The following is a 21741-nucleotide window of genomic DNA, read 5'->3' on the forward strand; positions in this document are numbered from 1 at the left end:
TGGTGACCAGTCAGAGGAAATGTTTAAACAAAAGTCAGTAACAATGTGAGTTTCTCAAGATATATGGATAGACAATTTAGTCATCAGAGTTTGGAGAGCAATAGAAAATAATGGATTATGTATTACTTAACATAAACAATATTGTGTTAGGAAAGAAATTCCAGAAATCAATCTTTCCATTTATTGAGCAAGCTTCCAGATAAAATGTTAACATTAATTCTATCATTGAGATCTCATTTTTTCATTTCACGACTACTTTTTAACTGTATGAGTACCAACAAAAGACTGACTTTAATTTCCCAGGGATGACTACATTAATAACAACGCCATAATATCTATTACAATAAAGCATATTAACAAGTGACTTGGACAAGACATTGTATGAATGTAGGGCCTGTATATACAAAATAAAGGAGAGAAAAGCATTACATAACTTACTGTAAGTTTCCAACTGTTTAAAGAATTAATAAAATACTTGTTTCAAAAAAATATATAAAAATAATAAAAAATATTATACTTTAGACATATAATTTGTCATTATACATAAGGCAGTGCAAGTGGCACTGTGGCTTAGTTGGTTAAAGCGCCTGTCTAGTAAACAGGAGATCCTGAGTTCAAATCACAGCAGTACCTTTGCTTGATACCTTTTTATCACACCAGTATGTAGTTTTTTGTTGATGCATAACAAAATAAGATGTGTAAAACCTTTATCTGCTTTCACTTTGGCACATTTGGTCACCAATGTAAAAAAGTTTAAAGATGCCATCCATGTCAGAAGATGACAAACAACAAAACTTCACCCTATTTCAATATAAGTTAATTTGTAGAAATATGCCTATGTTAAGGTAAATATATGAATTTTTACAAAATAGCCTTCATCATATTGGGTAACTGCAAAATTAATTTGGAGTACAGTCAAAAGAGAATAACACAGGAAGTGTTAAAATGTCTGTAAAAAAGTAAGTTTCCCAAGGTACAGTAATTTGAGAGTCAGTTTAGTCATCATAGCTAGAGAATCATTGACATTTAACCCATATTTATTTCCATAACATCCTTACAATTGTGTTAGGAAAATACTTCTTGATGAAAAGCTAAAATTCTCTTGAAAAAGCATAAATAAAGAATGTTCACCATAATTCTGACTTTTTAAAACAGAGTTCTTAATTTTACTACATGTTTTTGTTTTCTGAATATCAAAAATTAATTGACATTTATTCCCATGTAGCATTACTTACAGAGAAATCAATAAAAGTGCTAAAAAAATATATTAGAAAGTTACTTTGACAAGATATTTTAAGAATGTAGGTCCTGTAAATCATGAATGAAAAGAGAGAACACAACTTTCTATTTATACTCTAAATTTCCACCGGTTTGAAAAATTGATGAAGCAATAGTTATAAGAATGTCAAAAATTGTTGCCAAATAGCATATCTTAGATATATCATTTTTCTTTGTGAAGCTTTTGAGCATCATGTGGTGCTGTGGCTTAGTTGGTTAAAACGCCTGTCTCGTAAACAGGAGATCCTGAGTTCAAATCTCAGCAGTGCCTTTCATTTATTTTCATCATCTCAGAACATAGTTTGTTGTTAATTCATCACAAAAAGACACGTGAATGCTTCAGCAGCCTTTACCCTTTCTCACATGTTCAGTAAAATGTACCACATTTCTAGATACAGTCCAAATCAGAAACACAAAAAAATGCAATATTCCCCTTTTTTAATATCAGTTTTTTTGTAGAAGTAAATTGAAGCCAAGGTAACTAGAAAAGAATTCCAGAAATTGGCAATATTCATGTCTGAGCAATCTCCAGAAACAATATGGTGTCCAGTCAGAGGAAATGTTTAAACAAAAGTCAGTAACAATGTGAGTTTCTCAAGATAAATGGATATACAATTTAGTCATCAGAGTTTGGAGAGCAATAGAAAATAATGGATTATGTATTACTTAACATAAACAATATTGTGTTAGGAAAGAAATTCCAGAAATCAATCTTTCCATTTATTGAGCAAGCTTCCAGATAAAATGTTAACATTAATTCTATCATTGAGATCTCATTTTTTCATTTCACGACTACTTTTTAACTGTATGAGTACCAACAAAAGACTGACTTTAATTTCCCAGGGATGACTACATTAATAACAACGCCATAATATCTATTACAATAAAGCATATTAACAAGTGACTTGGACAAGACATTGTATGAATGTAGGGCCTGTATATACAAAATAAAGGAGAGAAAAGCATTACATAACTTACTGTAAGTTTCCAACTGTTTAAAGAATTAATAAAATACTTGTTTCAAAAAAATATATAAAAATAATAAAAAATATTATACTTTAGACATATAATTTGTCATTATACATAAGGCAGTGTAAGTGGCACTGTGGCTTAGTTGGTTAAAGCGCCTGTCTAGTAAAAAGGAGATCCTGAGTTCAAATCACAGCAGTGCCTTTGCTTGATAATTTTTTATCACACCAGTTTTTTGTTGATGCATAACAAAATAAGATGTGTAAAACCTTTATCTGCTTTCACTTTGGCACATTTGGTCACCAATGTAAAAAAGTTTAAAGATGCCATCCATGTCAGAAGATGACAAACAACAAAACTTCACCCTATTTCAATATAAGTTAATTTGTAGAAATATGCCTATGTTAAGGTAAATATATGAATTTTTACAAAATAGCCTTCATCATATTGGGTAACTGCAAAATTAATTTGGAGTACAGTCAAAAGAGAATAACACAGGAAGTGTTAAAATGTCTGTAAAAAAGTAAGTTTCCCAAGGTACAGTAATTTGAGAGTCAGTTTAGTCATCATAGCTAGAGAATCATTGACATTTAACCCATATTTATTTCCATAACATCCTTACAATTGTGTTAGGAAAATACTTCTTGATGAAAAGCTAAAATTCTCTTGAAAAAGCATAAATAAAGAATGTTCACCATAATTCTGACTTTTTAAAACAGAGTTCTTAATTTTACTACATGTTTTTGTTTTCTGAATATCAAAAATCAATTGACATTTATTCCCATGTAGCATTACTTACAGAGAAATCAATAAAAGTGCTAAAAAAGTATATTAAAAAATTACTTTGACAAGATATTTTAAGAATGTGGGTCCTGTAAATCATGAATGAAAAGAGAGAACACAACTTTCTATTTATACTCTAAATTTCCACCGGTTTGAAAAATTGATGAAGCAATAGTTATAAGAATGACAAAAATTGTTACCAAATAGCATATCTTAGATATATCATTTTTCTTTGTGAAGCTTTTGAGCATCATGTGGTGCTGTGGCTTAGTTGGTTAAAGCGCCTGTCTCGTAAACAGGAGATCCTGAGTTCAAATCTCAGCAGTGCCTTTCATTTATTTTCATCATCTCAGAACATAGTTTGTTGTTAATTCATCACAAAAAGACACGTGAATGCTTCAGCAGCCTTTACCCTTTCTCACATGTTCAGTAAAATGTACCACATTTCTAGATACAGTCCAAATCAGAAACACAAAAAAATGCAATATTCCCCTTTTTTAATATCATTTTTTTTGTAGAAGTAAATTGATGCCAAGGTAACTAGAAAAGAATTCCAGAAATTGGCAATATTCATGTCTGAGCAATCTCCAGAAACAATATGGTGACCAGTCAGAGGAAATGTTTAAACAAAAGTCAGTAACAATGTGAGTTTCTCAAGATAAATGGATAGACAATTTAGTCATCAGAGTTTGGAGAGCAATAGAAAATAATGGATTATGTATTACTTAACATAAACAATATTGTGTTAGGAAAGAAATTCCAGAAATCAATCTTTCCATTTATTGAGCAAGCTTCCAGATAAAATGTTAACATTAATTCTATCATTGAGATCTCATTTTTTCATTTCACGACTACTTTTTAACTGTATGAGTACCAACAAAAGACTGACTTTAATTTCCCAGGGATGACTACATTAATAACAATGCCATAATATCTATTACAATAAAGCATATTAACAAGTGACTTGGACAAGACATTGTATGAATGTAGGGCCTGTATATACAAAATAAAGGAGAGAAAAGCATTACATAACTTACTGTAAGTTTCCAACTGTTTAAAGAATTAATAAAATACTTGTTTCAAAAAAATATATAAAAATAATAAAAAATATTATACTTTAGACATATAATTTGTCATTATACATAAGGCAGTGCAAGTGGCACTGTGGCTTAGTTGGTTAAAGCGCCTGTCTAGTAAACAGGAGATCCTGAGTTCAAATCACAGCAGTACCTTTGCTTGATACCTTTTTATCACACCAGTATGTAGTTTTTGTTGATGCATAACAAAATAAGATGTGTAAAACCTTTATCTGCTTTCACTTTGGCACATTTGGTCACCAATGTAAAAAAGTTTAAAGATGCCATCCATGTCAGAAGATGACAAACAACAAAACTTCACCCTATTTCAATATAAGTTAATTTGTAGAAATATGCCTATGTTAAGGTAAATATATGAATTTTTACAAAATAGCCTTCATCATATTGGGTAACTGCAAAATTAATTTGGAGTACAGTCAAAAGAGAATAACACAGGAAGTGTTAAAATGTCTGTAAAAAAGTAAGTTTCCCAAGGTACAGTAATTTGAGAGTCAGTTTAGTCATCATAGCTAGAGAATCATTGACATTTAACCCATATTTATTTCCATAACATCCTTAAAATTGTGTTAGGAAAATACTTCTTGATGAAAAGCTAAAATTCTCTTGAAAAAGCATAAATAAAGAATGTTCACCATAATTCTGACTTTTTAAAACAGAGTTCTTAATTTTACTACATGTTTTTGTTTTCTGAATATCAAAAATCAATTGACATTTATTCCCATGTAGCATTACTTACAGAGAAATCAATAAAAGTGCTAAAAAAATATATTAGAAAATTACTTTGACAAGATATTTTAAGAATGTAGGTCCTGTAAATCATGAATGAAAAGAGAGAACACAACTTTCTATTTATACTCTAAATTTCCACCGGTTTGAAAAATTGATGAAGCAATAGTTATAAGAATGTCAAAAATTGTTGCCAAATAGCATATCTTAGATATATCATTTTTCTTTGTGAAGTTTTTGAGCATCATGTGGTGCTGTGGCTTAGTTGGTTAAAACGCCTGTCTCGTAAACAGGAGATCCTGAGTTCAAATCTCAGCAGTGCCTTTCATTTATTTTCATCATCTCAGAACATAGTTTGTTGTTAATTCATCACAAAAAGACACGTGAATGCTTCAGCAGCCTTTACCCTTTCTCACATGTTCAGTAAAATGTACCACATTTCTAGATACAGTCCAAATCAGAAACACAAAAAAATGCAATATTCCCCTTTTTTAATATCAGTTTTTTTGTAGAAGTAAATTGATGCCAAGGTAACTAGAAAAGAATTCCAGAAATTGGCAATATTCATGTCTGAGCAATCTCCAGAAACAATATGGTGACCAGTCAGAGGAAATGTTTAAACAAAAGTCAGTAACAATGTGAGTTTCTCAAGATATATGGATAGACAATTTAGTCATCAGAGTTTGGAGAGCAATAGAAAATAATGGATTATGTATTACTTAACATAAACAATATTGTGTTAGGAAAGAAATTCCAGAAATCAATCTTTCCATTTATTGAGCAAGCTTCCAGATAAAATGTTAACATTAATTCTATCATTGAGATCTCATTTTTTCATTTCACGACTACTTTTTAACTGTATGAGTACCAACAAAAGACTGACTTTAATTTCCCAGGGATGACTACATTAATAACAACGCCATAATATCTATTACAATAAAGCATATTAACAAGTGACTTGGACAAGACATTGTATGAATGTAGGGCCTGTATATACAAAATAAAGGAGAGAAAAGCATTACATAACTTACTGTAAGTTTCCAACTGTTTAAAGAATTAATAAAATACTTGTTTCAAAAAAATATATAAAAATAATAAAAAATATTATACTTTAGACATATAATTTGTCATTATACATAAGGCAGTGCAAGTGGCACTGTGGCTTAGTTGGTTAAAGCGCCTGTCTAGTAAACAGGAGATCCTGAGTTCAAATCACAGCAGTACCTTTGCTTGATACCTTTTTATCACACCAGTATGTAGTTTTTTGTTGATGCATAACAAAATAAGATGTGTAAAACCTTTATCTGCTTTCACTTTGGCACATTTGGTCACCAATGTAAAAAAGTTTAAAGATGCCATCCATGTCAGAAGATGACAAACAACAAAACTTCACCCTATTTCAATATAAGTTAATTTGTAGAAATATGCCTATGTTAAGGTAAATATATGAATTTTTACAAAATAGCCTTCATCATATTGGGTAACTGCAAAATTAATTTGGAGTACAGTCAAAAGAGAATAACACAGGAAGTGTTAAAATGTCTGTAAAAAAGTAAGTTTCCCAAGGTACAGTAATTTGAGAGTCAGTTTAGTCATCATAGCTAGAGAATCATTGACATTTAACCCATATTTATTTCCATAACATCCTTACAATTGTGTTAGGAAAATACTTCTTGATGAAAAGCTAAAATTCTCTTGAAAAAGCATAAATAAAGAATGTTCACCATAATTCTGACTTTTTAAAACAGAGTTCTTAATTTTACTACATGTTTTTGTTTTCTGAATATCAAAAATTAATTGACATTTATTCCCATGTAGCATTACTTACAGAGAAATCAATAAAAGTGCTAAAAAAATATATTAGAAAATTACTTTGACAAGATATTTTAAGAATGTAGGTCCTGTAAATCATGAATGAAAAGAGAGAACACAACTTTCTATTTATACTCTAAATTTCCACCGGTTTGAAAAATTGATGAAGCAATAGTTATAAGAATGACAAAAATTGTTATCAAATAGCATATCTTAGATATATCATTTTTCTTTGTGAAGCTTTTGAGCATCATGTGGTGCTGTGGCTTAGTTGGTTAAAGCACCTGTCTCGTAAACAGGAGATCCTGAGTTCAAATCTCAGCAGTGCCTTTCATTTATTTTCATCATCTCAGAACATAGTTTGTTGTTAATTCATCACAAAAAGACACGTGAATACTTCAGCAGCCTTTACCCTTTCTCACATGTTCAGTAAAATGTACCACATTTCTAGATACAGTCCAAATCAGAAACACAAAAAAATGCAATATTCCCCTTTTTTAATATCAGTTTTTTTGTAGAAGTAAATTGAAGCCAAGGTAACTAGAAAAGAATTCCAGAAATTGGCAATATTCATGTCTGAGCAATCTCCAGAAACAATATGGTGTCCAGTCAGAGGAAATGTTTAAACAAAAGTCAGTAACAATGTGAGTTTCTCAAGATAAATGGATATACAATTTAGTCATCAGAGTTTGGAGAGCAATAGAAAATAATGGATTATGTATTACTTAACATAAACAATATTGTGTTAGGAAAGAAATTCCAGAAATCAATCTTTCCATTTATTGAGCAAGCTTCCAGATAAAATGTTAACATTAATTCTATCATTGAGATCTCATTTTTTCATTTCACGACTACTTTTTAACTGTATGAGTACCAACAAAAGACTGACTTTAATTTCCCAGGGATGACTACATTAATAACAATGCCATAATATCTATTACAATAAAGCATATTAACAAGTGACTTGGACAAGACATTGTATGAATGTAGGGCCTGTATATACAAAATAAAGGAGAGAAAAGCATTACATAACTTACTGTAAGTTTCCAACTGTTTAAAGAATTAATAAAATACTTGTTTCAAAAAAATATATAAAAATAATAAAAAATATTATACTTTAGACATATAATTTGTCATTATACATAAGGCAGTGCAAGTGGCACTGTGGCTTAGTTGGTTAAAGCGCCTGTCTAGTAAACAGGAGATCCTGAGTTCAAATCACAGCAGTACCTTTGCTTGATACCTTTTTATCACACCAGTATGTAGTTTTTGTTGATGCATAACAAAATAAGATGTGTAAAACCTTTATCTGCTTTCACTTTGGCACATTTGGTCACCAATGTAAAAAAGTTTAAAGATGCCATCCATGTCAGAAGATGACAAACAACAAAACTTCACCCTATTTCAATATAAGTTAATTTGTAGAAATATGCCTATGTTAAGGTAAATATATGAATTTTTACAAAATAGCCTTCATCATATTGGGTAACTGCAAAATTAATTTGGAGTACAGTCAAAAGAGAATAACACAGGAAGTGTTAAAATGTCTGTAAAAAAGTAAGTTTCCCAAGGTACAGTAATTTGAGAGTCAGTTTAGTCATCATAGCTAGAGAATCATTGACATTTAACCCATATTTATTTCCATAACATCCTTAAAATTGTGTTAGGAAAATACTTCTTGATGAAAAGCTAAAATTCTCTTGAAAAAGCATAAATAAAGAATGTTCACCATAATTCTGACTTTTTAAAACAGAGTTCTTAATTTTACTACATGTTTTTGTTTTCTGAATATCAAAAATCAATTGACATTTATTCCCATGTAGCATTACTTACAGAGAAATCAATAAAAGTGCTAAAAAAATATATTAGAAAATTACTTTGACAAGATATTTTAAGAATGTAGGTCCTGTAAATCATGAATGAAAAGAGAGAACACAACTTTCTATTTATACTCTAAATTTCCACCGGTTTGAAAAATTGATGAAGCAATAGTTATAAGAATGTCAAAAATTGTTGCCAAATAGCATATCTTAGATATATCATTTTTCTTTGTGAAGTTTTTGAGCATCATGTGGTGCTGTGGCTTAGTTGGTTAAAACGCCTGTCTCGTAAACAGGAGATCCTGAGTTCAAATCTCAGCAGTGCCTTTCATTTATTTTCATCATCTCAGAACATAGTTTGTTGTTAATTCATCACAAAAAGACACGTGAATGCTTCAGCAGCCTTTACCCTTTCTCACATGTTCAGTAAAATGTACCACATTTCTAGATACAGTCCAAATCAGAAACACAAAAAAATGCAATATTCCCCTTTTTTAATATCAGTTTTTTTGTAGAAGTAAATTGATGCCAAGGTAACTAGAAAAGAATTCCAGAAATTGGCAATATTCATGTCTGAGCAATCTCCAGAAACAATATGGTGACCAGTCAGAGGAAATGTTTAAACAAAAGTCAGTAACAATGTGAGTTTCTCAAGATATATGGATAGACAATTTAGTCATCAGAGTTTGGAGAGCAATAGAAAATAATGGATTATGTATTACTTAACATAAACAATATTGTGTTAGGAAAGAAATTCCAGAAATCAATCTTTCCATTTATTGAGCAAGCTTCCAGATAAAATGTTAACATTAATTCTATCATTGAGATCTCATTTTTTCATTTCACGACTACTTTTTAACTGTATGAGTACCAACAAAAGACTGACTTTAATTTCCCAGGGATGACTACATTAATAACAACGCCATAATATCTATTACAATAAAGCATATTAACAAGTGACTTGGACAAGACATTGTATGAATGTAGGGCCTGTATATACAAAATAAAGGAGAGAAAAGCATTACATAACTTACTGTAAGTTTCCAACTGTTTAAAGAATTAATAAAATACTTGTTTCAAAAAAATATATAAAAATAATAAAAAATATTATACTTTAGACATATAATTTGTCATTATACATAAGGCAGTGCAAGTGGCACTGTGGCTTAGTTGGTTAAAGCGCCTGTCTAGTAAACAGGAGATCCTGAGTTCAAATCACAGCAGTACCTTTGCTTGATACCTTTTTATCACACCAGTATGTAGTTTTTTGTTGATGCATAACAAAATAAGATGTGTAAAACCTTTATCTGCTTTCACTTTGGCACATTTGGTCACCAATGTAAAAAAGTTTAAAGATGCCATCCATGTCAGAAGATGACAAACAACAAAACTTCACCCTATTTCAATATAAGTTAATTTGTAGAAATATGCCTATGTTAAGGTAAATATATGAATTTTTACAAAATAGCCTTCATCATATTGGGTAACTGCAAAATTAATTTGGAGTACAGTCAAAAGAGAATAACACAGGAAGTGTTAAAATGTCTGTAAAAAAGTAAGTTTCCCAAGGTACAGTAATTTGAGAGTCAGTTTAGTCATCATAGCTAGAGAATCATTGACATTTAACCCATATTTATTTCCATAACATCCTTACAATTGTGTTAGGAAAATACTTCTTGATGAAAAGCTAAAATTCTCTTGAAAAAGCATAAATAAAGAATGTTCACCATAATTCTGACTTTTTAAAACAGAGTTCTTAATTTTACTACATGTTTTTGTTTTCTGAATATCAAAAATCAATTGACATTTATTCCCATGTAGCATTACTTACAGAGAAATCAATAAAAGTGCTAAAAAAGTATATTAAAAAATTACTTTGACAAGATATTTTAAGAATGTGGGTCCTGTAAATCATGAATGAAAAGAGAGAACACAACTTTCTATTTATACTCTAAATTTCCACCGGTTTGAAAAATTGATGAAGCAATAGTTATAAGAATGACAAAAATTGTTACCAAATAGCATATCTTAGATATATAATTTTTCTTTGTGAAGCTTTTGAGCATCATGTGGTGCTGTGGCTTAGTTGGTTAAAGCGCCTGTCTCGTAAACAGGAGATCCTGAGTTCAAATCTCAGCAGTGCCTTTCATTTATTTTCATCATCTCAGAACATAGTTTGTTGTTAATTCATCACAAAAAGACACGTGAATGCTTCAGCAGCCTTTACCCTTTCTCACATGTTCAGTAAAATGTACCACATTTCTAGATACAGTCCAAATCAGAAACACAAAAAAATGCAATATTCCCCTTTTTTAATATCATTTTTTTTGTAGAAGTAAATTGATGCCAAGGTAACTAGAAAAGAATTCCAGAAATTGGCAATATTCATGTCTGAGCAATCTCCAGAAACAATATGGTGACCAGTCAGAGGAAATGTTTAAACAAAAGTCAGTAACAATGTGAGTTTCTCAAGATAAATGGATAGACAATTTAGTCATCAGAGTTTGGAGAGCAATAGAAAATAATGGATTATGTATTACTTAACATAAACAATATTGTGTTAGGAAAGAAATTCCAGAAATCAATCTTTCCATTTATTGAGCAAGCTTCCAGATAAAATGTTAACATTAATTCTATCATTGAGATCTCATTTTTTCATTTCACGACTACTTTTTAACTGTATGAGTACCAACAAAAGACTGACTTTAATTTCCCAGGGATGACTACATTAATAACAATGCCATAATATCTATTACAATAAAGCATATTAACAAGTGACTTGGACAAGACATTGTATGAATGTAGGGCCTGTATATACAAAATAAAGGAGAGAAAAGCATTACATTACTTACTGTAAGTTTCCAACTGTTTAAAGAATTAATAAAATACTTGTTTCAAAAAAATATATAAAAATAATAAAAAATATTATACTTTAGACATATAATTTGTCATTATACATAAGGCAGTGCAAGTGGCACTGTGGCTTAGTTGGTTAAAGCGCCTGTCTAGTAAACAGGAGATCCTGAGTTCAAATCACAGCAGTACCTTTGCTTGATACCTTTTTATCACACCAGTATGTAGTTTTTGTTGATGCATAACAAAATAAGATGTGTAAAACCTTTATCTGCTTTCACTTTGGCACATTTGGTCACCAATGTAAAAAAGTTTAAAGATGCCATCCATGTCAGAAGATGACAAACAACAAAACTTCACCCTATTTCAATATAAGTTAATTTGTAGAAATATGCCTATGTTAAGGTAAATATATGAATTTTTACAAAATAGCCTTCATCATATTGGGTAACTGCAAAATTAATTTGGAGTACAGTCAAAAGAGAATAACACAGGAAGTGTTAAAATGTCTGTAAAAAAGTAAGTTTCCCAAGGTACAGTAATTTGAGAGTCAGTTTAGTCATCATAGCTAGAGAATCATTGACATTTAACCCATATTTATTTCCATAACATCCTTAAAATTGTGTTAGGAAAATACTTCTTGATGAAAAGCTAAAATTCTCTTGAAAAAGCATAAATAAAGAATGTTCACCATAATTCTGACTTTTTAAAACAGAGTTCTTAATTTTACTACATGTTTTTGTTTTCTGAATATCAAAAATTAATTGACATTTATTCCCATGTAGCATTACTTACAGAGAAATCAATAAAAGTGCTAAAAAAATATATTAGAAAATTACTTTGACAAGATATTTTAAGAATGTAGGTCCTGTAAATCATGAATGAAAAGAGAGAACACAACTTTCTATTTATACTCTAAATTTCCACCGGTTTGAAAAATTGATGAAGCAATAGTTATAAGAATGACAAAAATTGTTATCAAATAGCATATCTTAGATATATCATTTTTCTTTGTGAAGCTTTTGAGCATCATGTGGTGCTGTGGCTTAGTTGGTTAAAGCACCTGTCTCGTAAACAGGAGATCCTGAGTTCAAATCTCAGCAGTGCCTTTCATTTATTTTCATCATCTCAGAACATAGTTTGTTGTTAATTCATCACAAAAAGACACGTGAATACTTCAGCAGCCTTTACCCTTTCTCACATGTTCAGTAAAATGTACCACATTTCTAGATACAGTCCAAATCAGAAACACAAAAAAATGCAATATTCCCCTTTTTTAATATCAGTTTTTTTGTAGAAGTAAATTGAAGCCAAGGTAACTAGAAAAGAATTCCAGAAATTGGCAATATTCATGTCTGAGCAATCTCCAGAAACAATATGGTGTCCAGTCAGAGGAAATGTTTAAACAAAAGTCAGTAACAATGTGAGTTTCTCAAGATAAATGGATATACAATTTAGTCATCAGAGTTTGGAGAGCAATAGAAAATAATGGATTATGTATTACTTAACATAAACAATATTGTGTTAGGAAAGAAATTCCAGAAATCAATCTTTCCATTTATTGAGCAAGCTTCCAGATAAAATGTTAACATTAATTCTATCATTGAGATCTCATTTTTTCATTTCACGACTACTTTTTAACTGTATGAGTACCAACAAAAGACTGACTTTAATTTCCCAGGGATGACTACATTAATAACAACGCCATAATATCTATTACAATAAAGCATATTAACAAGTGACTTGGACAAGACATTGTATGAATGTAGGGCCTGTATATACAAAATAAAGGAGAGAAAAGCATTACATAACTTACTGTAAGTTTCCAACTGTTTAAAGAATTAATAAAATACTTGTTTCAAAAAAATATATAAAAATAATAAAAAATATTATACTTTAGACATATAATTTGTCATTATACATAAAGCAGTTCAAGTGGCACTGTGGCTTAGTTGGTTAAAGCGCCTGTCTAGTAAACAGGAGATCCTGAGTTCAAATCACAGCAGTACCTTTGCTTGATACCTTTTTATCACACCAGTATGTAGTTTTTTGTTGATGCATAACAAAATAAGATGTGTAAAACCTTTATCTGCTTTCACTTTGGCACATTTGGTCACCAATGTAAAAAAGTTTAAAGATGCCATCCATGTCAGAAGATGACAAACAACAAAACTTCACCCTATTTCAATATAAGTTAATTTGTAGAAATATGCCTATGTTAAGGTAAATATATGAATTTTTACAAAATAGCCTTCATCATATTGGGTAACTGCAAAATTAATTTGGAGTACAGTCAAAAGAGAATAACACAGGAAGTGTTAAAATGTCTGTAAAAAAGTAAGTTTCCCAAGGTACAGTAATTTGAGAGTCAGTTTAGTCATCATAGCTAGAGAATCATTGACATTTAACTCATATTTATTTCCATAACATCCTTACAATTGTGTTAGGAAAATACTTCTTGATGAAAAGCTAAAATTCTCTTGAAAAAGCATAAATAAAGAATGTTCACCATAATTCTGACTTTTTAAAACAGAGTTCTTAATTTTACTACATGTTTTTGTTTTCTGAATATCAAAAATCAATTGACATTTATTCCCATGTAGCATTACTTACAGAGAAATCAATAAAAGTGCTAAAAAAGTATATTAAAAAATTACTTTGACAAGATATTTTAAGAATGTGGGTCCTGTAAATCATGAATGAAAAGAGAGAACACAACTTTCTATTTATACTCTAAATTTCCACCGGTTTGAAAAATTGATGAAGCAATAGTTATAAGAATGACAAAAATTGTTACCAAATAGCATATCTTAGATATATCATTTTTCTTTGTGAAGCTTTTGAGCATCATGTGGTGCTGTGGCTTAGTTGGTTAAAGCGCCTGTCTTGTAAACAGGAGATCCTGAGTTCAAATCTCAGCAGTGCCTTTCATTTATTTTCATCATCTCAGAACATAGTTTGTTGTTAATTCATCACAAAAAGACACGTGAATGCTTCAGCAGCCTTTACCCTTTCTCACATGTTCAGTAAAATGTACCACATTTCTAGATACAGTCCAAATCAGAAACACAAAAAAATGCAATATTCCCCTTTTTTAATATCATTTTTTTTGTAGAAGTAAATTGATGCCAAGGTAACTAGAAAAGAATTCCAGAAATTGGCAATATTCATGTCTGAGCAATCTCCAGAAACAATATGGTGACCAGTCAGAGGAAATGTTTAAACAAAAGTCAGTAACAATGTGAGTTTCTCAAGATAAATGGATAGACAATTTAGTCATCAGAGTTTGGAGAGCAATAGAAAATAATGGATTATGTATTACTTAACATAAACAATATTGTGTTAGGAAAGAAATTCCAGAAATCAATCTTTCCATTTATTGAGCAAGCTTCCAGATAAAATGTTAACATTAATTCTATCATTGAGATCTCATTTTTTCATTTCACGACTACTTTTTAACTGTATGAGTACCAACAAAAGACTGACTTTAATTTCCCAGGGATGACTACATTAATAACAATGCCATAATATCTATTACAATAAAGCATATTAACAAGTGACTTGGACAAGACATTGTATGAATGTAGGGCCTGTATATACAAAATAAAGGAGAGAAAAGCATTACATAACTTACTGTAAGTTTCCAACTGTTTAAAGAATTAATAAAATACTTGTTTCAAAAAAATATATAAAAATAATAAAAAATATTATACTTTAGACATATAATTTGTCATTATACATAAGGCAGTGCAAGTGGCACTGTGGCTTAGTTGGTTAAAGCGCCTGTCTAGTAAACAGGAGATCCTGAGTTCAAATCACAGCAGTACCTTTGCTTGATACCTTTTTATCACACCAGTATGTAGTTTTTGTTGATGCATAACAAAATAAGATGTGTAAAACCTTTATCTGCTTTCACTTTGGCACATTTGGTCACCAATGTAAAAAAGTTTAAAGATGCCATCCATGTCAGAAGATGACAAACAACAAAACTTCACCCTATTTCAATATAAGTTAATTTGTAGAAATATGCCTATGTTAAGGTAAATATATGAATTTTTACAAAATAGCCTTCATCATATTGGGTAACTGCAAAATTAATTTGGAGTACAGTCAAAAGAGAATAACACAGGAAGTGTTAAAATGTCTGTAAAAAAGTAAGTTTCCCAAGGTACAGTAATTTGAGAGTCAGTGTAGTCATCATAGCTAGAGAATCATTGACATTTAACCCATATTTATTTCCATAACATCCTTAAAATTGTGTTAGGAAAATACTTCTTGATGAAAAGCTAAAATTCTCTTGAAAAAGCATAAATAAAGAATGTTCACCATAATTCTGACTTTTTAAAACAGAGTTCTTAATTTTACTACATGTTTTTGTTTTCTGAATATCAAAAATCAATTGACATTTATTCCCATGTAGCATTACTTACAGAGAAATCAATAAAAGTGCTAAAAAAATATATTAGAAAATTACTTTGACAAGATATTTTAAGAATGTAGGTCCTGTAAATCATGAATGAAAAGAGAGAACACAACTTTCTATTTATACTCTAAATTTCCACCGGTTTGAAAAATTGATGAAGCAATAGTTATAAGAATGTCAAAAATTGTTGCCAAATAGCATATCTTAGATATATCATTTTTCTTTGTGAAGTTTTTGAGCATCATGTGGTGCTGTGGCTTAGTTGGTTAAAACGCCTGTCTCGTAAACAGGAGATCCTGAGTTCAAATCTCAGCAGTGCCTTTCATTTATTTTCATCATCTCAGAACATAGTTTGTTGTTAATTCATCACAAAAAGACACGTGAATGCTTCAGCAGCCTTTACCCTTTCTCACATGTTCAGTAAAATGTACCACATTTCTAGATACAGTCCAAATCAGAAACACAAAAAAATGCAATATTCCCCTTTTTTAATATCAGTTTTTTTGTAGAAGTAAATTGATGCCAAGGTAACTAGAAAAGAATTCCAGAAATTGGCAATATTCATGTCTGAGCAATCTCCAGAAACAATATGGTGACCAGTCAGAGGAAATGTTTAAACAAAAGTCAGTAACAATGTGAGTTTCTCAAGATATATGGATAGACAATTTAGTCATCAGAGTTTGGAGAGCAATAGAAAATAATGGATTATGTATTACTTAACATAAACAATATTGTGTTAGGAAAGAAATTCCAGAAATCAATCTTTCCATTTATTGAGCAAGCTTCCAGATAAAATGTTAACATTAATTCTATCATTGAGATCTCATTTTTTCATTTCACGACTACTTTTTAACTGTATGAGTACCAACAAAAGACTGACTTTAATTTCCCAGGGATGACTACATTAATAACAACGCCATAATATCTATTACAATAAAGCATATTAACAAGTGACTTGGACAAGACATTGTATGAATGTAGGGCCTGTATATACAAAATAAAGGAGAGAAAAGCATTACATAACTTACTGTAAGTTTCCAACTGTTTAAAGAATTAATAAAATACTTGTTTCAAAAAAATATATAAAAATAATAAAAAATATTATACTTTAGACATATAATTTGTCATTATACATAAGGCAGTGCAAGTGGCACTGTGGCTTAGTTGGTTAAAGCGCCTGTCTAATAAACAGGAGATCCTGAGTTCAAATCACAGCAGTACCTTTGCTTGATACCTTTTTATCACACCAGTATGTAGTTTTTTGTTGATGCATAACAAAATAAGATGTGTAAAACCTTTATCTGCTTTCACTTTGGCACATTTGGTCACCAATGTAAAAAAGTTTAAAGATGCCATCCATGTCAGAAGATGACAAACAACAAAACTTCACCCTATTTCAATATAAGTTAATTTGTAGAAATATGCCTATGTTAAGGTAAATATATGAATTTTTACAAAATAGCCTTCATCATATTGGGTAACTGCAAAATTAATTTGGAGTACAGTCAAAAGAGAATAACACAGGAAGTGTTAAAATGTCTGTAAAAAAGTAAGTTTCCCAAGGTACAGTAATTTGAGAGTCAGTTTAGTCATCATAGCTAGAGAATCATTGACATTTAACCCATATTTATTTCCATAACATCCTTAAAATTGTGTTAGGAAAAATACTTCTTGATGAAAAGCTAAAATTCTCTTGAAAAAGCATAAATAAGCATAAATAAAGAATGTTCATTACAGAGAAATCAATAAAAGTGCTAAAAAAATATATTAGAAAATTACTTTGACAAGATATTTTAAGAATGTGGGTCCTGTAAATCATGAATGAAAAGAGAGAACACAACTTTCTATTTATACTCTAAATTTCCACCGGTTTGAAAAATTGATGAAGCAATAGTTATAAGAATGACAAAAATTGTTACCAAATAGCATATCTTAGATATATCATTTTTCTTTGTGAAGCTTTTGAGCATCATGTGGTGCTGTGGCTTAGTTGGTTAAAGCGCCTGTCTCGTAAACAGGAGATCCTGAGTTCAAATCTCAGCAGTGCCTTTCATTTATTTTCATCATCTCAGAACATAGTTTGTTGTTAATTCATCACAAAAAGACACGTGAATGCTTCAGCAGCCTTTACCCTTTCTCACATGTTCAGTAAAATGTACCACATTTCTAGATACAGTCCAAATCAGAAACACAAAAAAATGCAATATTCCCCTTTTTTAATATCATTTTTTTTGTAGAAGTAAATTGATGCCAAGGTAACTAGAAAAGAATTCCAGAAATTGGCAATATTCATGTCTGAGCAATCTCCAGAAACAATATGGTGACCAGTCAGAGGAAATGTTTAAACAAAAGTCAGTAACAATGTGAGTTTCTCAAGATAAATGGATAGACAATTTAGTCATCAGAGTTTGGAGAGCAATAGAAAATAATGGATTATGTATTACTTAACATAAACAATATTGTGTTAGGAAAGAAATTCCAGAAATCAATCTTTCCATTTATTGAGCAAGCTTCCAGATAAAATGTTAACATTAATTCTATCATTGAGATCTAATTTTTTCATTTCACGACTACTTTTTAACTGTATGAGTACCAACAAAAGACTGACTTTAATTTCCCAGGGATGACTACATTAATAACAACGCCATAATATCTATTACAATAAAGCATATTAACAAGTGACTTGGACAAGACATTGTATGAATGTAGGGCCTGTATATACAAAATAAAGGAGAGAAAAGCATTACATAACTTACTGTAAGTTTCCAACTGTTTAAAGAATTAATAAAATACTTGTTTCAAAAAAATATATAAAAATAATAAAAAATATTATACTTTAGACATATAATTTGTCATTATACATAAGGCAGTGCAAGTGGCACTGTGGCTTAGTTGGTTAAAGCGCCTGTCTAGTAAACAGGAGATCCTGAGTTCAAATCACAGCAGTACCTTTGCTTGATACCTTTTTATCACACCAGTATGTAGTTTTTGTTGATGCATAACAAAATAAGATGTGTAAAACCTTTATCTGCTTTCACTTTGGCACATTTGGTCACCAATGTAAAAAAGTTTAAAGATGCCATCCATGTCAGAAGATGACAAACAACAAAACTTCACCCTATTTCAATATAAGTTAATTTGTAGAAATATGCCTATGTTAAGGTAAATATATGAATTTTTACAAAATAGCCTTCATCATATTGGGTAACTGCAAAATTAATTTGGAGTACAGTCAAAAGAGAATAACACAGGAAGTGTTAAAATGTCTGTAAAAAAGTAAGTTTCCCAAGGTACAGTAATTTGAGAGTCAGTGTAGTCATCATAGCTAGAGAATCATTGACATTTAACCCATATTTATTTCCATAACATCCTTAAAATTGTGTTAGGAAAATACTTCTTGATGAAAAGCTAAAATTCTCTTGAAAAAGCATAAATAAAGAATGTTCACCATAATTCTGACTTTTTAAAACAGAGTTCTTAATTTTACTACATGTTTTTGTTTTCTGAATATCAAAAATCAATTGACATTTATTCCCATGTAGCATTACTTACAGAGAAATCAATAAAAGTGCTAAAAAAATATATTAGAAAATTACTTTGACAAGATATTTTAAGAATGTAGGTCCTGTAAATCATGAATGAAAAGAGAGAACACAACTTTCTATTTATACTCTAAATTTCCACCGGTTTGAAAAATTGATGAAGCAATAGTTATAAGAATGTCAAAAATTGTTGCCAAATAGCATATCTTAGATATATCATTTTTCTTTGTGAAGTTTTTGAGCATCATGTGGTGCTGTGGCTTAGTTGGTTAAAACGCCTGTCTCGTAAACAGGAGATCCTGAGTTCAAATCTCAGCAGTGCCTTTCATTTATTTTCATCATCTCAGAACATAGTTTGTTGTTAATTCATCACAAAAAGACACGTGAATGCTTCAGCAGCCTTTACCCTTTCTCACATGTTCAGTAAAATGTACCACATTTCTAGATACAGTCCAAATCAGAAACACAAAAAAATGCAATATTCCCCTTTTTTAATATCAGTTTTTTTGTAGAAGTAAATTGATGCCAAGGTAACTAGAAAAGAATTCCAGAAATTGGCAATATTCATGTCTGAGCAATCTCCAGAAACAATATGGTGACCAGTCAGAGGAAATGTTTAAACAAAAGTCAGTAACAATGTGAGTTTCTCAAGATATATGGATAGACAATTTAGTCATCAGAGTTTGGAGAGCAATAGAAAATAATGGATTATGTATTACTTAACATAAACAATATTGTGTTAGGAAAGAAATTCCAGAAATCAATCTTTCCATTTATTGAGCAAGCTTCCAGATAAAATGTTAACATTAATTCTATCATTGAGATCTCATTTTTTCATTTCACGACTACTTTTTAACTGTATGAGTACCAACAAAAGACTGACTTTAATTTCCCAGGGATGACTACATTAATAACAACGCCATAATATCTATTACAATAAAGCATATTAACAAGTGACTTGGACAAGACATTGTATGAATGTAGGGCCTGTATATACAAAATAAAGGAGAGAAAAGCATTACATAACTTACTGTAAGTTTCCAACTGTTTAAAGAATTAATAAAATACTTGTTTCAAAAAAATATATAAAAATAATAAAAAATATTATACTTTAGACATATAATTTGTCATTATACATAAGGCAGTGCAAGTGGCACTGTGGCTTAGTTGGTTAAAGCGCCTGTCTAATAAACAGGAGATCCTGAGTTCAAATCACAGCAGTACCTTTGCTTGATACCTTTTTATCACACCAGTATGTAGTTTTTTGTTGATGCATAACAAAATAAGATGTGTAAAACCTTTATCTGCTTTCACTTTGGCACATTTGGTCACCAATGTAAAAAAGTTTAAAGATGCCATCCATGTCAGAAGATGACAAACAACAAAACTTCACCCTATTTCAATATAAGTTAATTTGTAGAAATATGCCTATGTTAAGGTAAATATATGAATTTTTACAAAATAGCCTTCATCATATTGGGTAACTGCAAAATTAATTTGGAGTACAGTCAAAAGAGAATAACACAGGAAGTGTTAAAATGTCTGTAAAAAAGTAAGTTTCCCAAGGTACAGTAATTTGAGAGTCAGTTTAGTCATCATAGCTAGAGAATCATTGACATTTAACCCATATTTATTTCCATAACATCCTTAAAATTGTGTTAGGAAAAATACTTCTTGATGAAAAGCTAAAATTCTCTTGAAAAAGCATAAATAAGCATAAATAAAGAATGTTCATTACAGAGAAATCAATAAAAGTGCTAAAAAAATATATTAGAAAATTACTTTGACAAGATATTTTAAGAATGTGGGTCCTGTAAATCATGAATGAAAAGAGAGAACACAACTTTCTATTTATACTCTAAATTTCCACCGGTTTGAAAAATTGATGAAGCAATAGTTATAAGAATGACAAAAATTGTTACCAAATAGCATATCTTAGATATATCATTTTTCTTTGTGAAGCTTTTGAGCATCATGTGGTGCTGTGGCTTAGTTGGTTAAAGCGCCTGTCTCGTAAACAGGAGATCCTGAGTTCAAATCTCAGCAGTGCCTTTCATTTATTTTCATCATCTCAGAACATAGTTTGTTGTTAATTCATCACAAAAAGACACGTGAATGCTTCAGCAGCCTTTACCCTTTCTCACATGTTCAGTAAAATGTACCACATTTCTAGATACAGTCCAAATCAGAAACACAAAAAAATGCAATATTCCCCTTTTTTAATATCATTTTTTTTGTAGAAGTAAATTGATGCCAAGGTAACTAGAAAAGAATTCCAGAAATTGGCAATATTCATGTCTGAGCAATCTCCAGAAACAATATGGTGACCAGTCAGAGGAAATGTTTAAACAAAAGTCAGTAACAATGTGAGTTTCTCAAGATAAATGGATAGACAATTTAGTCATCAGAGTTTGGAGAGCAATAGAAAATAATGGATT

General features: G+C 30.3%; 24 non-coding genes across 24 annotated transcripts; all 24 read left to right on the forward strand.

Annotated features, from left to right (window-relative positions):
• Positions 1–559: 559 nt before the first annotated feature.
• On the forward strand, positions 560–633 carry TRNAT-AGU (transfer RNA threonine (anticodon AGU)). Its single transcript has one exon. It is a non-coding gene; the product is annotated as a tRNA-Thr (tRNA).
• Positions 634–1475: 842 nt separating this feature from the next.
• TRNAT-CGU (transfer RNA threonine (anticodon CGU)) lies at positions 1476–1549 on the forward strand. Its single transcript has one exon. It is a non-coding gene; the product is annotated as a tRNA-Thr (tRNA).
• Positions 1550–2377: 828 nt separating this feature from the next.
• TRNAT-AGU (transfer RNA threonine (anticodon AGU)) lies at positions 2378–2451 on the forward strand. Its single transcript has one exon. It is a non-coding gene; the product is annotated as a tRNA-Thr (tRNA).
• Positions 2452–3286: 835 nt separating this feature from the next.
• Positions 3287–3360, forward strand: TRNAT-CGU (transfer RNA threonine (anticodon CGU)). Its single transcript has one exon. It is a non-coding gene; the product is annotated as a tRNA-Thr (tRNA).
• An 828-nt stretch (positions 3361–4188) lies between these two features.
• Positions 4189–4262, forward strand: TRNAT-AGU (transfer RNA threonine (anticodon AGU)). Its single transcript has one exon. It is a non-coding gene; the product is annotated as a tRNA-Thr (tRNA).
• An 841-nt stretch (positions 4263–5103) lies between these two features.
• TRNAT-CGU (transfer RNA threonine (anticodon CGU)) lies at positions 5104–5177 on the forward strand. The gene has a single exon. It is a non-coding gene; the product is annotated as a tRNA-Thr (tRNA).
• Positions 5178–6005: 828 nt separating this feature from the next.
• On the forward strand, positions 6006–6079 carry TRNAT-AGU (transfer RNA threonine (anticodon AGU)). Its single transcript has one exon. It is a non-coding gene; the product is annotated as a tRNA-Thr (tRNA).
• Positions 6080–6921: 842 nt separating this feature from the next.
• Positions 6922–6995, forward strand: TRNAT-CGU (transfer RNA threonine (anticodon CGU)). Its single transcript has one exon. It is a non-coding gene; the product is annotated as a tRNA-Thr (tRNA).
• An 828-nt stretch (positions 6996–7823) lies between these two features.
• On the forward strand, positions 7824–7897 carry TRNAT-AGU (transfer RNA threonine (anticodon AGU)). The gene has a single exon. It is a non-coding gene; the product is annotated as a tRNA-Thr (tRNA).
• An 841-nt stretch (positions 7898–8738) lies between these two features.
• TRNAT-CGU (transfer RNA threonine (anticodon CGU)) lies at positions 8739–8812 on the forward strand. Its single transcript has one exon. It is a non-coding gene; the product is annotated as a tRNA-Thr (tRNA).
• Positions 8813–9640: 828 nt separating this feature from the next.
• TRNAT-AGU (transfer RNA threonine (anticodon AGU)) lies at positions 9641–9714 on the forward strand. Its single transcript has one exon. It is a non-coding gene; the product is annotated as a tRNA-Thr (tRNA).
• An 842-nt stretch (positions 9715–10556) lies between these two features.
• Positions 10557–10630, forward strand: TRNAT-CGU (transfer RNA threonine (anticodon CGU)). Its single transcript has one exon. It is a non-coding gene; the product is annotated as a tRNA-Thr (tRNA).
• Positions 10631–11458: 828 nt separating this feature from the next.
• On the forward strand, positions 11459–11532 carry TRNAT-AGU (transfer RNA threonine (anticodon AGU)). Its single transcript has one exon. It is a non-coding gene; the product is annotated as a tRNA-Thr (tRNA).
• An 841-nt stretch (positions 11533–12373) lies between these two features.
• Positions 12374–12447, forward strand: TRNAT-CGU (transfer RNA threonine (anticodon CGU)). The gene has a single exon. It is a non-coding gene; the product is annotated as a tRNA-Thr (tRNA).
• Positions 12448–13275: 828 nt separating this feature from the next.
• Positions 13276–13349, forward strand: TRNAT-AGU (transfer RNA threonine (anticodon AGU)). The gene has a single exon. It is a non-coding gene; the product is annotated as a tRNA-Thr (tRNA).
• An 842-nt stretch (positions 13350–14191) lies between these two features.
• On the forward strand, positions 14192–14265 carry TRNAT-UGU (transfer RNA threonine (anticodon UGU)). The gene has a single exon. It is a non-coding gene; the product is annotated as a tRNA-Thr (tRNA).
• Positions 14266–15093: 828 nt separating this feature from the next.
• Positions 15094–15167, forward strand: TRNAT-AGU (transfer RNA threonine (anticodon AGU)). The gene has a single exon. It is a non-coding gene; the product is annotated as a tRNA-Thr (tRNA).
• An 841-nt stretch (positions 15168–16008) lies between these two features.
• TRNAT-CGU (transfer RNA threonine (anticodon CGU)) lies at positions 16009–16082 on the forward strand. The gene has a single exon. It is a non-coding gene; the product is annotated as a tRNA-Thr (tRNA).
• An 828-nt stretch (positions 16083–16910) lies between these two features.
• On the forward strand, positions 16911–16984 carry TRNAI-AAU (transfer RNA isoleucine (anticodon AAU)). Its single transcript has one exon. It is a non-coding gene; the product is annotated as a tRNA-Ile (tRNA).
• A 752-nt stretch (positions 16985–17736) lies between these two features.
• On the forward strand, positions 17737–17810 carry TRNAT-CGU (transfer RNA threonine (anticodon CGU)). Its single transcript has one exon. It is a non-coding gene; the product is annotated as a tRNA-Thr (tRNA).
• Positions 17811–18638: 828 nt separating this feature from the next.
• On the forward strand, positions 18639–18712 carry TRNAT-AGU (transfer RNA threonine (anticodon AGU)). Its single transcript has one exon. It is a non-coding gene; the product is annotated as a tRNA-Thr (tRNA).
• Positions 18713–19553: 841 nt separating this feature from the next.
• Positions 19554–19627, forward strand: TRNAT-CGU (transfer RNA threonine (anticodon CGU)). The gene has a single exon. It is a non-coding gene; the product is annotated as a tRNA-Thr (tRNA).
• Positions 19628–20455: 828 nt separating this feature from the next.
• On the forward strand, positions 20456–20529 carry TRNAI-AAU (transfer RNA isoleucine (anticodon AAU)). Its single transcript has one exon. It is a non-coding gene; the product is annotated as a tRNA-Ile (tRNA).
• A 752-nt stretch (positions 20530–21281) lies between these two features.
• On the forward strand, positions 21282–21355 carry TRNAT-CGU (transfer RNA threonine (anticodon CGU)). The gene has a single exon. It is a non-coding gene; the product is annotated as a tRNA-Thr (tRNA).
• The last annotated feature ends 386 nt before the right edge of the window (positions 21356–21741 follow it).

Source organism: Pseudophryne corroboree, chromosome 11, assembly GCF_028390025.1.
Source record: "Pseudophryne corroboree isolate aPseCor3 chromosome 11, aPseCor3.hap2, whole genome shotgun sequence".
Lineage (NCBI taxonomy): Eukaryota > Metazoa > Chordata > Amphibia > Anura > Myobatrachidae > Pseudophryne > Pseudophryne corroboree.